The sequence below is a fragment of the Ornithodoros turicata genome, chromosome 1, assembly GCF_037126465.1.
Source record: "Ornithodoros turicata isolate Travis chromosome 1, ASM3712646v1, whole genome shotgun sequence".
NCBI classification, from domain to species: domain Eukaryota; kingdom Metazoa; phylum Arthropoda; class Arachnida; order Ixodida; family Argasidae; genus Ornithodoros; species Ornithodoros turicata.
Window position 1 is genome coordinate 58,303,399 of NC_088201.1, and position 12,373 is coordinate 58,315,771.

Below are 12,373 nucleotides of genomic sequence, written 5' to 3' on the forward strand. Positions count from 1 at the left end.
TTCGAGTCCCAAACCATGTGGTTTTTTATCTTTTGTCCACTGTTGCCTGGGACTTGGTCTGCTTTCTCATCGAAGCATCGCTCTTTTCATGAGTGGATCATCCATCTGCATTTGTAATGTCAGTCTCTTTGTGCGTGCCCTTCTGCAGCCAGCGCGGCGTGAGAGACGCACAAGCTAAACCGGAGCGCAGCGCGCGCGTCACAGGCGCCCCTCATTGTCCTAGCAACACTGTGAGTGAGTGAGTGAGAAAAAAATATGGAAGCAACACTGTGGGACATGCGTAAAAGGGATGAGGTGAAGATCGCATCATCGTAATGCCGTCCGTGCTCGTGAAATGAGCGGCGTTACGATGCTGCGATCTTCAGACGATGCCATGCAGCGATGAGTCCGGGCACCGTCGGTATATGTATTGGCATCATCGTGGAAGACCTTGTATTGTTGACTGATTAGATGAGTCACAAAATTAGTGAGCCCATCTTCCTTATCTTTTAGCCTACCACTCCCTATATCCTTAATTTACTGATTTGCTTTATTTTCCCCAACCAAGTCAACAACTGAGGCCAGTTCTAAAACTCTGCCCCATTGCTTTTGCACTTGAGTGTAACGCTGTATCGTGTGCTTCAGAAGAGCGTCAACACTCCTGTGCTTTACAGTTAACTCACCCCAAAATTCCGATAGATCTCCTCCTTGTCTTGCGGCGGTAGTATATTCTAAATTCATTTAACTAATCTGCCAATTTAAATTTAATAATACCCTCCACTACCCTGAACCCTTTACACTGCCACTGTTTCGAGAAGTTTTTTGCTCCTAACCTTAACCGCTCCCTCCCAAGCCAAGTTCGTACGTAATAGCTGATTATATTTCTCATTCGTTCTTTACCCCAGCAGTCACCACCATGCACCACTCTACACCTGTTTACCCAAGCTTGATATGCGATTTCGACTGCTACTAACATGTAAAATTTCTGTTGTCTTTTGGTTACTTTCCCAACATGTATTCCCATAGCTTCTTCAAATGTCAAGGTACTTAATCCAAAATATTTCTTAAAACAGGACCACAGGTACATCGGTACCTTGCACTCGAAGACGGCGTGCCTCACCGTTTCTATTTGACCGCAAAGCTCGCAGTCTCTTCTGCGGCTTTTACCCCACAGATAAAACTTGTCCCTCACTGGTATGACCTCATGCGCAATTTTCCACAGGAATGATTTTCTTTTGCCTTCTAACCAGTAACTAAGAATTCTTTTCCAAGCTTCCGCTGTTATTGTAGATGGATATTTCTCTATTTCTTTCCCCCTCAGATCTCTGTATAATTCAGCGACTGAGCTTCCGCTGTAGTCTTTGCTCTTGTCTGATCTTTTCAATTGCAGCAAAGTGTGCTTCCCTGCTTCATAAATTGCTGGCTGCCATTCCGACATTGGACTCCTATGATCTATCCCGTGTTGGCGAAAATGTCTTATGTTTATTCCCAGCCAAAATTTTGTCACCTGCTGTGCGATGTCCTTGCCATCCAACATCCTATATATTCCATGTAAAGCATGTGCTTCTGACAGTTGTTTCAGATCAGCAATCTGTAGGCCCCCAACATCAATAGGCAGTTTCATTTTCTCTTGCGCTACCCATTGCGTTTTCCCATCCCATATAAACTGAAAGTAGAGTTTCTCAATTCTACGGCATATTTCAGGAGAAGGGTAAGCGACAGAAAACAGGTACGCACATCTCGGTATCATAATTCTTTTGACAATCTGCGCTCGAGCTGTAAGTGGCGTTCCCGGTTCAACATACTCTTCCTTCAATTTTTCCACGTATTTTTCCAACTGCATCCAATTGTTGTGTGAAACCCCGTCCTTATTAAACCTGACTCCGAGGATTTTGGTCTCCTCCACAATACTCAAGCCCAGATCTTTCCTCGGCTTCTCCCCACCTAAATATATCAATTTTGATTTGTCTCTATTTATTTTCGCCCCGCTCATTGTCCCATATTCTTCCATTACTTCTAGAGCTTTCTCAACTTCCTTTTCGCCTTGAACTACCATAGTGAGATCATCTGCGTAGGCCACAATGGTTTTACACTGTACTGCCCCAGGTAATCCAACCCCTTTCACTGCCTCAGACTTGTTCAGCCCTCGTAATAACCTATCAAAGGCTAACACATACAGCAGGGGAGAAAGGGGGCAACCTTGCCTTACTCCCCTTTTGACCTGAAAGCTCTTTCCCAATTGCCCATTGATAAGTAACCTACTCCTGGCGTTTTCATACATGGCTCCTATTGTGTTTATTATTGTATTTTCCGTCCCAATTCCTTCTAATGTATCTCTTAAATACGCGTGTTTAAGCCGGTCAAATGCCTTTTCTTGGTCTAAGGTCATGAGAATACTCTTTATTCTCCTTCTGCTTGTCCATTCTATAACATCTCTTAGCTCCCATATTTTCCTTTGAATTCTTCGACCTTTAACTGCAGCACCCTGTGCTAGTGACACCCATTCTTCCATATTTCCTTGTATTCGGCCCACGACTGCCCTTGCTAATATTTTATAATCTAAATTTAATAACGTTATGGGTCTCCAGGCGCCCAACTCCTCCTTACGCTGCTGGTCCTTGCACAACAGAGTGACCGTTCCTTCCAGGAAGGTTTCTGGAAGTGTACCTTTCTGGAGTGCACCATTAAGCACCTTCACCAAAGAGGGGCCCAGGATGTCCCAATACCGTTTGTAGAACTCCGCCGGGAACCCGTCGGGTCCCGGCGACTTCCCATTCTTCAGGCTTCTAACAGCCTGCTGCACCTCCTTGCAGCTAAGTTCTATGCCTTTTCCAGCCTTTCCCCCGCAGAAGGAATCACCTGCCGTGAGTCCATTCTCAAACATGTTAGCGTAGAACTCTCTTGCCACAATGGCTATTTCACTTTGCTTGGTGACTCGTCCGCTCTTGGTCATGAGGGCCTCCATGGGCGGTTGCGCTAAAGCCAGATGTTTAGAGAGGAGCCTCCGGGAGCACCAGGCTTCCTTCTCTAGACTGTCCCTCGCCGCCATATACCTCAACGCCTCCCACCTTTCCTCCCTCAGGAGTGCGAGGTGATCTTTGGCGGAGGTGTAGCTCACACCGGAGAGTACTCCCACGCCGAACTGTTGCAACCGCCGCAAGTGTTCCTGGAGCTTGTGCGTCATTGCACGCTTCTCATGCGCTTTTTTCTTCCCCCAGGCCTTAAGGCACTTTTTTACAGTATTTTTCAGCTTATCCCACCAAATAAAAGTATGGTCACTATCCTTGACCCCTCTCTGGATTATGTGCTTGACTTCTTGGTCAACTTCTGGGAGGTCGAGCAACTTTATATTCATTCTCCATGGACGTTGGGAACCCGGAAACCCCATTTCTGTCACTTCCAGCAAGACACCCCTGTGATCGGAAATGTCAATTGTTTCGATAGTTTTAACGTCTTTTACTTTCTGTGCCATTCGACTTGATATATATATTCTGTCGATTCTACTTCCCCCTTTTTTATTGAGGCGGGTAAAGCCCGTTCCTCCCCCACCTGCTATTGGCCACGAATCTTGTAGCTGGAATTTTTGTATTGCCCACTCCAAGTGTCTAGCACCACTACTGTTGGAATGTTTTCCTGATGATGTATCTATAGTATCAGTTACGCAGTTAAAGTCTCCACCAAGTATAAAATTGTGAGCCCCAATAAAATAATACGGAAGTTCATCTTTATAGAACTCCTCCGATTCTTTTGCTCTGTTTGGCCCATACACGTTAATTATTCTAAGTACTCCTCCTCCGTGGGCTATATCAACTGTAATTACTCTCCCACCGATGTCTTTTTCGAATTTAAGTACTCTTATGCTCCTTGGTTGTAGGAAAATGATACCAACCCCTTTTGAGTTGTGCGTTCCATAACTCCAGTACGACTTTGTGTTAAATATTTTATCGAATTCCATTGCTTCTTGTTGTTTGTGCCAATGCGACTCTTGAATTAGGATACAGTTAACTCCCAAAAATTTCGATAGTTGGATTACTTCATTTTGTTTCGGTTTACTTCTAAATCCTCTTGCATTAAATGTTAGGAATTTGAACGTCATAATGGACTGGAGTGAAGTGGAGGAAACTGAACTGCCTGACCCAGTAATAACTTAACAACTTTGTATTAAATATCATCCTTCGCCTTTCTACCACCTTTTTTTGCCTTCCTAGATACCCTTCTCCTTTTTAAAGCCATACCACGGCCCTTCTTGTCAACTTCCTCGCTTTCTTGTCCTTCACTTTCCTCTGATACCATCGTGTGGAAGCTTTCTCCACTGTCAGAATATGTAATTTGTGACACTGAAGACACACTTAAGGTTGTGCTTGTTACTGAGGAAGCATCGTCCTGGCTTGCTTCCTCTTCAGCATTGCCAATGCGAACCTCTGACCCTCGCTTTTCTTCCGTTCCTTCACCCTTACTTTCATCATTTATGCTTCCCTCCACCTCCTTGCTGACCTTCGTTTCTTCCCCTAAACCTTTTTCTCCTACCTCTTGCTGCTTATCACAAGCCCCCATTTCTCTCTGTTCCTTCCCACTGACAACCTCTTTAATTTTAACTTCCCCATCCTTCTCTACGACTGTGGTGTCCAACTTGACATCATCCACTACATCTACACCTCCACCCCCCACTACATCCACCACAACCTCCTGCTGCACTTCCTGCTGTTCTGTACTTCCCAAACTTGGAAAGTTCTCCTCTGACACCCATGGCGTACTCTTTGGCTCAACCACACCTCCCCAAGCCGATGGCCTTATGTCCGCCGGGACGTTCCTTTTTCTTGCCAAGTCTCTTTTACATTTCCCGCATTCCACCCCGTAATAAGACCCACACCAGCGGCATCTATGAGCCTTACAATCACGAGCAAGGTGATCAGTTGCGTCACACTTCGCACATCTCCGTGTGACCCCATGATATAGGCACTCAATTCTGACACCCCTCACCGTCAAAAAATTTGGCAGGTCCCCATTAAGCTCCATGATAACCAATCTTGTTCCAGTTTCGCAGTCTTCATGCTCTCCACCATATTTTTCCCTTTGAGTCTTGATCACCAATCCATACTGTCCTAACTCTTTTTCCAAGTCGGTATCAGGATAATCAATGGGGTATCGAAATACAGTTATCCTTCGCATTTTCGCTCCCAAATAATATGCCTCTACCCTTTTTCCACCAATCACTACACCTCCCTCTTCCTTCAGTAACCTGACACCCTCCATATCGTTCATAACTACCTCATAGAAGCCATAACCCTGATTCTGTGCACCGCGGACCCTGCCGGGGGCTACCTTCTTACACGCATCCAAAACATCCTTCCCAAAGTACCCCTGAGGGGCTCTTACCTTAAAAACCAGGATGCGGTCATCCTGGCCCTCATCCATTGCTCTGCCGGCGTCTCAGCCTACGAGACCCGGCTACACTCTGTAAGCCGTTCAGCGCTAGAAACACACACTTGAAAACCACACTCACACAACTAACAAAAGGATACAAAACAAGCAATCTCTTGAGAATGATTTTAAGCCTAACACCGGAGCTGTCGCAGAATACGTCCACACGCGCCAACGATGACGATGTTCTTCCGTGGAAGACCAGCGTCGGTAGGCTATACTGGTGTACCAGATTGATCATATACTGAAATACAGTTTGCTGGGGCACGTTCCTTAAGCTTAGTGCGTAAGACCTCGTCTGTAACGGTGACGGCAATGTGTCTTTGCAATTAACACGTACGACTGCAACGAGTCAAAGATATCAGCTCCCTTCCTGACATCCCTCCCTGTCAAATATTGTGTTTTTAACTCAAGTTATCGTTTATAATGTGATTACCTAATGAACGAAGCTGTCAAACCAATATATTTTTGCTTTCGCGAATTAAAACACCATTTTCAACACCATATTCCCAGTTCAAATGGGGTGTAAAAAGGGTGTATAAAACGTAAACACCTTTTTTGACACCTCTTTTTACACTCTTAATGATCGACATGGGATAAAATGTAGTGTATGTCGATGTTATACCTTTAATGATGCCCTTTTTACGCCTTTTGCTTCAATCTGCGGGATAGAAAATGGTGTCTTTATAAGAATACACCTGTTATGAGCGAATAAAGGTGTAAAATGATTTACTGTGTAGGTAACTGAGTCACCTGTTTGCAATTCCGCACGGTACCATACGCTGCTAGTGTGTTACTGTGAGGGAGAAATGCTCTTGAGCGTCTTCTGTAAACTTTTCTCCAGCACTGTACTTAGGCCACGCCAAGCGTGCAAAAATTGAGTGGCCCTTAGTGGGTGTGGGCTCTGACGGTACGAATCTGTCCCCGTGCACGTCGTGTGTTGTACTTTCGGGAGCATCGCATCTGCTCGGTGTGGTTCTTTAGGTTATCTTGTGCTCACTTGTTACCTATACGTCCAGAACACAGATCACGTCCTTCTGTTCTTAAATTTTGCGTGCATACAACTGTTCCATTTTCCACACGAACGATGCGCACCTCGAGAAGTAATAACATGTGCCACAGATTCGCACAACAGACAGTGCAGCACGAGTGAAGTACTTCGAATCCATTTGAAGAAGAGAATTGAGCGATCAGCTACATCCTACAAATCCATGAGCTTAAATAGTGCAAAAGAACGAGATGATGGACACTGCCTGCGGTTCCAGTCATCTAGGGTTTCTTAACTTGTTGTGCACGCTGTGCGTGTTTCTTTAGGTCCCAGTCGAGATGCATGCTAAAATTTGGCTGGTTCGGCATCCAGTATATAGTCTTGAGCAGACACACCTGTGTTGTTTTGTTTATTCTCTCTATATTTTTCTTTTTTTTTTATCGGAAAACGACCATCCTAACTTTCGTGTCCGAATATCATCATCACCAGCAATCTGCAGCACAGTGAAGGAACTCCTTCAGAAAAAATAAAATAAAATAAAGGATGGCTAAACACCCGGCATTGTGAACCGCTGAAACAGTCACGTCCAACAGTGGTAAGTAACATGGAACCATTTCGTGCGTGCACGTTCGCGCCAGTCGTACGCTGACTGCGATCTACTCTTTCTGCACTCCAATGCTTCGCAAGCCCAGCTATATCTGAAAGGAAGTTCCATTCGTTGCACACAGCACCGGTCGATTTCTGCTGTCTCGCTTCTTTCTTGGCTGGGATTTTTGGTAAGCTGATACTTAATGATGATGTGCTCGGGCGATACGGCACGCCGAGAAAAATGAACCTGAAGTCGGTGAAAGTTTTGGTGAAGTGGGAAGACATTGGGCCGTAATCCCTACTTCTCTGCTGGGCCTGTGTACTTTGGGAAGATGAATGCAGTCTAGTTTGGCTCAAAGTGCGGGCGATGTGTGTTCAGGATTTGCTAGGAAAAGCCTCGTGCGAGTTTTACGCCCCGTGTGTGGAACACGCGATCTTTCGCAAGAGCAGGGGGTCTGTTGTTGTTCGCTCTGTCAGATGGAGACATTAGTCATGGCGTGCGTTGTCATTTGTGCGTCACTATTTGGGCTGCTCTCTCAGAGTCAAACGTAATATATGGAAAATGTTTAGTTGGTGCGTTTTGCTGGTTTTCTTTGAATTTTCTCGCGAGCCCCTTTCAAGTACCCTTCCCCTGCTGCTGCCCTTGCCCTCCCAAATGCCCCTTGCTGTTCTTTACAGTGCGACTAGATAAGGGGAGACAGGGTTGCTGGTATAATGAATTCTACTGATTGAGTCGTTGCTCTGTTGCTGCTCCGTTTTTAATTGGTATCGGAGAACAGCATTTTCATCGTATATTTTTGTATGGCGCGAATTCTTCTGCTTTGGGAATATAGTCGACACAAAGATGAAAGCGAGAATCAAGCCTCACGCTGCTTACCCAAACCCTGTGGTACGCTTCGACCCGCTATTTACAGTGTGCTATTCAGTCATCCCACAATTACTTTTCGTTTTTTTTTTTCTTTCTGGGAATAGCACGCCGCCGTAGCGCAGACTAACCTGTACCTCTTTTATTTTTCATAATAAACATATATCCCCCCCCCCTCGCGCACACACGCAAAATCCGGGCTCGTAAATGTCACTACGAAAAATTAATTGTGGTTAACTGTCTACCAAAGTATATGGTTATTCTTTAATTACCAAAAAGAAAAATCATTGTCTTAAATTATTGTAATAATTCCCTATTTCTTGTTGACACCATATTCTAGATCCTCTGTGTGACTTTCGTTTGTCTGTTTTTGTCGCTTGAGATGTGAATCCCCAAGCAGCACAATGTACTGAAAGTCGAGTGCAACAGGGGTGGACGGGTAGGTGGATGGCCTTGAACAGACTCGTAAAACTAAAGAACATTGATAAGACACATACCGACCACCCCTATTGCACTCGACTTTCAGTACATTGTGCTGCTTGGGTCATGAACAGCCGCCCTAAAATGGTGGTATCTGTTGTAAAGGCACTGCAAGAAGATCTTTCAGTTACCCCAGCGATAGAAGAGCAAGGGCGTAGGCGAGCTGGTACATGGTGAAGGAAAAACTGTCGTGTTTGTCCTCCTTCCTTGTCTCGAGTTCTTTTCCTTTTTTCGGTTCCCAACTGGAACCGACCTTGCGGCTGCCGCAGGGGTGCAGTCGAAACAAGGCGCAATTGCTTCAAATGTGCGTAATCGTTCATATCTCGATGCTTTAATTGAGCCTCTTCGCAGCTCTTGTCAGAATTAAGGCGCTGCGACTGTTCCCATCGAGCTGTTTCGGATTACGGAAGGCAGCCACACACACGCTAGCAAGGCGGTGCCAGCGTCGCTCATGATCTCAGTTGTCTCGCGACGTAAACACCCAATTATTAAGGCGGTGCCAATGTCTCTGGTCGCATGCAGCACAGGTGTGCTTACGTGAACTGCTTTGGGCCTGGTGCTCCGCTTATCAATATCACAGAAAGTCACCGGCGTCACAAGGCGCCCCCGCTGTCCCTCTTCGGACATAAAAATGTCGGGTGTCGCTGTTCTATCGCAACTTATACCGCAACTATACGTACCGAAATTAGAGCCAACCATGTACAACAAATAGAAGAAACAACACCAGGGAACGTGTGAACCGTTTTCGCCACCTGAATGCTTTCTTGATCATTGGGCATGGTTGTGAGAAATTATTTAGAGCTCAAAATTTCTTATTCTTCCTGAAAGATATCTCAACGGTTCCTGTCGCAGCCACTGCATGCTAGCGACTCGAGCGGTAATAAAATAATGGCAGAAAAAGAAACCAAGAAATGAATCTCAGGTAGAAAAAATAATAATAAAAGACAACAAGAGCGGCGGAATGCCAAGCGTCCGAGTTCGTGACCTGTGGGAAGACACAGCAGCTCTAACGTCACGCGCCGACCATCATACGCGAATCGTGCCCCACGTTACGTAATGGCGTACTCGAGTCGTGACGTTGTGTCATTGCCAAGGGTATACGACCTTCCACTGGCAAGGTATAGACATGACGCAGATTGTGTCCGTGGGTGAGGCGGCACTAATGGTACGGAACCGTTAGCAGAGGACGACAAAGGGGGTTTCTACTCAACTACACTGAACTGTAATGAACTGCAACTGAAAAATGGGCATGATCATTGCGTGACCTTGTGTGAATTCGGATGACTGTTCAACAAAAGAGAGAGAGTGCAAAGCTTGAGTCGGTATAAACTTAGCGTTTAGCTACTCCATAGCAGATACCCTGCGAGGCGCTTTCTTAGGACAAAAATAAATAAATAACCCAAAGGATGACGACCTGAGCAACACCAAGTTTGTTGATAGCTTTCGGATAGCTGATACACCAATCGTGATAGCTTTCGGGTATCAAAGCGGTCGATGGGTTCCTATTTATCTACTCGTCAATCGACCGATATTGACAAACCTTGAGCTTGTTCTTCTATGTAGCATATAAGTATTATTTATTTCAGCAAGAGTAAGGTAGTGTGGACAGTATTTTGGAGACGAACAAGTCAGTTACGACAATCGATTAATCGTGTACTACAGGGCTTCTACAGGGTGTTCCAAGAGCGAAAATATAGAGAGTAAGTGCTACAGGTAGAGCTGCCGTGCGGCTGGTGTGATATTGCCACGAATCATCTTCGAGAAACTTCCAGGCTATAGGCACGAACCGGTACATCTCATCCCGGCTCATGCTGAAGAAGAAGAAAGAAGCTTCCAGACACATCGCCTGCTGCACGTGCTGTTTCTAGACTTTTCGGTGCGACGCTTAAATGCTTGTGCGCTCCAGACTGGAGCATTCTTTCTTTGGACTCAGTTGCGTTCAGAGAGCTATCACTCTTGTGCTTTTGCTACCGAGTAGTCTAATAAACCGTTTGCTGTTTATTCGATAGCCGGCCCATTTCGCTTCGTGACAATATGATGTAATGTCATAGAGGGGGAAAAAAGGGGGACGTAAGTCGCGACGAAGTCAGACTAGCTACCCCAGACCACGTAGCCGCAGTTGGGTGAGAGAGAGAGAAAAAAAAGAGAAAACCCAGAAGCTGGGGGGGGGGGGGGAGACAAACATCCCAAATCAGTGGGAACACTTGTCACAAACCAGGGACCAGAAAAGTCACACAATGTCTGTCAGATGTGTTTCTTCAAGGAAGCGTAGGAGCGCTTTCAATGCAGCCGCTTGATGATTGAATAGTGAGTTTTAGTATACCGTTGATAAGGTTGCCGTGCCCATCGGAACCAATCGCAGTCGAGCGTGACTCAGTATCTTATCCACTGATTGGTTCCGGTTGATACGGTTCGACGCAAGCCATCTTATCAACGGTCTGCTAAAACTCTCTAATGGCTGAGGACTCAGGAGCTTTACAAGGTCAAATGGCTGGCCGAGCAAGACTTGACTGGTGTACTTCTTTAAATTGCGTATCTTGCAATACGAACGAAGAGAGCGGGTCACATAAAGACGACGCGCTAAATACTCAATACGTCCATATAATTCGACACAGGTGAGGGGGACTTAAGCATGATGAATATGGTTAAACTCCGAGGCAAGGAAAACAAAGACGATCACAAACAAATTATTCATGTCGTTTTCCTCGTCTCGGGGTTTAATAATTATCATCAGGTGTCACTAGTTAGCCTGCGTTTTGACCTTAGACTCAAGCAGTTTTGTAAGGTGGAGATCTACAGGAGGACCTTGACTTTCGCGAGGGGTAGGATGGAGGACCCCCGCAAAAGTCCGAATTCGCGAAAAACATGAAGTTGTACTGTTCGCTCGTTGATGCCAGGCGGGATTGGTTGGTGGCGAGCAGGGTTGCGGAATGGGGCCCCCATTCCATTCCAATTCCTATCCGAGGAATATAGATGTCTGCTAATTCCATTATTCCTTTCAATTCCAAGGAGTCGAGAGGTAAGGTGAATTCCTACTCCTGGAATGGTTTGCCAACCCCATTCCGTTGCTTAAATTCCGTGAAAAGAAAAAGGTTGTTTTTGAAAGAATTCTCACGAATAAATAAACAAATAATCAAAGATTTCGAACTATAATAAACTGACAAAAATATTTCGAACTAAACACAATATAAAAATATTTCGGAACTATATAGGCAACGAGGGTGTGACGCCCCAAAGTTGCTCATGTGAAGCATATCTCGTGTTGCGTGACACGATTGGCAACATGAAATTTACATCCTTGAATAGGGTGAGGCAGGGTTCTTGCTGGTCCGATCAGTTCTGTAAATTCTTCCAAAGGACAGTTTCTCGCGCACAGTTTCGGCAGGGGCGGTTTCTCCATGTGCTCATTATTTTTCTATGATTGCCTCTTCCTCACCCGGGAAACTGCACGCCTGTTCTCCACTTGCCCGTTTCTGCATTTTTCGCCGTTCCATATATTTTTGCATCATGATTTTTCTAGTGCTCAACGATACTGTAAAGTAGAGTGTTATACAGGGAGAGAGCAGTTCTTGGGGCCGTCCAGTTTGGTAGGCGGTGACAAACATCAGCGACCCTCTTCGAAGAAAGCAATGGTAGGTATGTCATCCGCTTCTAATATCCTTCGTGCTGCTGTCCCACGAGCAACTATCCGTGAGTTTTGGTTTGTTGCGAGGTGGCATCTAGCACGTACATCAATCCCAGACCTGCCGTGGGCTCGTCTTCGGGTGTTGGCGTTGCGATGGTTGTAGACTAGTGCGTTTGTTGCGTTAAATGGAGCCAGCCAATATGGCTGGTCTACTACGATGATGCCAATACATATGTATACTGTAAACATTCGACAAAATTATTTCCCCTCGTCATCGCGGGCAGGTCCGATGCGCTGGCGTAGGTTCAACAAACGCAAAGACAAAAAAAAAAAAAATCGAGTTGAAACCGAAGCTACCATAGGGACAACCAGGTCAGTCCATTCCCATACCATTCCGGTTAAAAGGGAGGCTCATTCTATTCCTATT